The sequence below is a fragment of the Macrobrachium nipponense genome, chromosome 45 (genome assembly GCF_015104395.2).
Source record: "Macrobrachium nipponense isolate FS-2020 chromosome 45, ASM1510439v2, whole genome shotgun sequence".
In the NCBI taxonomy this organism is placed as follows: Eukaryota; Metazoa; Arthropoda; class Malacostraca; order Decapoda; family Palaemonidae; genus Macrobrachium; species Macrobrachium nipponense.
The window spans coordinates 19,397,877-19,400,349 of record NC_061105.1 but is presented as its reverse complement, the minus strand read 5'-3'; positions in this window follow the sequence as shown (position 1 = coordinate 19,400,349).

The following is a 2,473-nucleotide window of genomic DNA, read 5'->3' as shown; positions in this document are numbered from 1 at the left end:
ATAGGAGCACTAGGCACGATCCCAAGATCCCTGAAAAGGAATCTAGAAAAACTAGCTTAAGGCTGAATTGCTCCGGGCCCCCTCATGCAGAAGAGTGTGATCCTAGAAACGGACACATAGTAGTAAGAAAAGTGATGGACTCCTAAGGAGGCAGGATGCAACCCGGAACCCCACACTATAAATACCACCCAGTCGAATTGGAGGACTGTGATAGAGCAAAAAATAATAATAATAATAATAAGGAGAAGGAAAACCAACCTAAGCATGACATGGATAGACTATAAGAAAGCCTTCGACATGATACCACACACATGGCTAATAGAATGCCTGAAAATATATGGGGCAGAGGAAAATACCATCAGCTTCCTCAAAAATACAATGCGCAACTGGAATACAATACTTACAAGCTCTGGAATAAGACTAGCAGAGGTTAATATCAGGAGAGGGATCTTCCAGGGCGACTCACTGTCCCCACTACTCTTCGTAGTAGCCATGATTCCCATGACAAAAGTACTACAGAAGATGGATGCCGGATACCAACTCAAGAAAAGAGAGGCAACAGAATCAACCATCTGATGTTCATGGACGACATCAAGCTGTATGGTAAGAGCATCAAGGAAATAGATACCCTAATCCAGACTGTAAGGATTGTATCTGGGGACATCAGGATGGAGTTTGGAATAGAAAAATGCGCCTTAGTCAACATACAAAAAGGCAAAGTACGAGAACTGAAGGGATAAAGCTACCAGATGGGAGCAACATCAAACACATAGATGAGACAGGATATAAATACCTGGGAATAATGGAAGGAGGAGATATAAAACACCAAGAGATGAAGGACACGATCAGGAAAGAATATATGCAGAGACTCAAGGCGATACTCAAGTCAAAACTCAACGCCGGAAATATGATAAAAGCCATAAACACATGGGCAGTGCCAGTAATCAGATACAGCGCAGGAATAGTGGAATGGACGAAGGCAGAACTCCGCACCATAGATCAGAAAACCAGGAAACATATGACAATACACAAAGCACTACACCCAAGAGCAAATACGGACAGACTATACATAACACGAAAGGAAGGAGGGAGAGGACTACTAAGTATAGAGGACTGCGTCAACATAGAAAACAGAGCACTGGGGCAATATCTGAAAACCAGTGAAGACGAGTGGCTAAAGAGTGCATGGGAAGAAGGACTAATAAAAGCAGACGAAGACCCAGAAAATATACAGAGACAGGAGAAAGACAGAAAGAACAGAGGACTGGCACAACAAACCAATGCACGGACAATACATGAGACAGACTAAAGAAACTAGCCAGCGATGACAATGGCAATGGCTACAGAGGGGAGAGCTAAAGAAGGAAACTGAAGGAATGATAACAGCGGCACAAGATCAGGCCCTAAGAACCAGATATGTTCAAAGTACGATAGACGGAAATAACATCTCTCCCATATGTAGGAAGTGCAATACGAAAAGTGAAACCATAAACCACATAGCAAGTGAATGCCCGGCACTTGCACAGAACCAGTACAAAAAGAGGCATGATTCAGTAGCAAAAGCCCTCCACTGGAGCCTGTGCAAGAAACATCAGCTACCTTGCAGTAATAAGTGGTACGAGCACCAACCTGAAGGAGTGATAGAAAACGATCAGGCAAAGATCCTCTGGGACTATGGTATCAGAACGGATAGGGTGATACGTGCAAACAGACCAGACGTGACGTTGATTGACAAGGTCAAGAAGAAAGTATCACTCATTGATGTCGCAATACCATGGGACACCAGAGTTGAAGAGAAAGACAGGGAAAAATTGGATAAGTATCAAGATCTGAAAATAGAAATAAGAAGGATATGGGATATGCCAGTGGAAATCGTACCCATAATCATAAGAGCACTAGGCACGATCCCAAGATCCCTGAAAAAGAATCTAGAAAAACTAGACGCTGAAGTAGCTCCAGGACTCATGCAGAAGAGTGTGATCCTAGAAACAGCACACATAGTAAGAAGAGTGATGGACTCCTAAGGAGGCAGGATGCAACCCGGAACCCCACACTATAAATACCACCCAGTCGAATTGGAGGACTGTGATAGAGCAAAAAAAAAAATTAATAATAATAATAATAATAATAACAATTAATAATAATAATAATAATAATAACAATAAAAAATGTAGAATCAGCGCTATGTATTCACTACAGTAATATAACCACGAAGACAAATTCTAAATTACAAACAGGCTTTGTTGAAGTTTCCATTTACAAAAAGAGATGAATACATAATTGCTCCATTACCCGTCCCCTCTATTGTCAGGGCTCTGACACGAGAGCAATTTGGGTTCCTTCATATCGTACGAGAGAGAGAGAGAGAGAGAGGAGAGAGAGAGAGAGAGAGAGAGAGAGAATTATTTGGTCTGTTATATGTGAACATCTCGTTAAGTTGAAGTAACTAAGCGGGAACGAAGACAGAGACTTA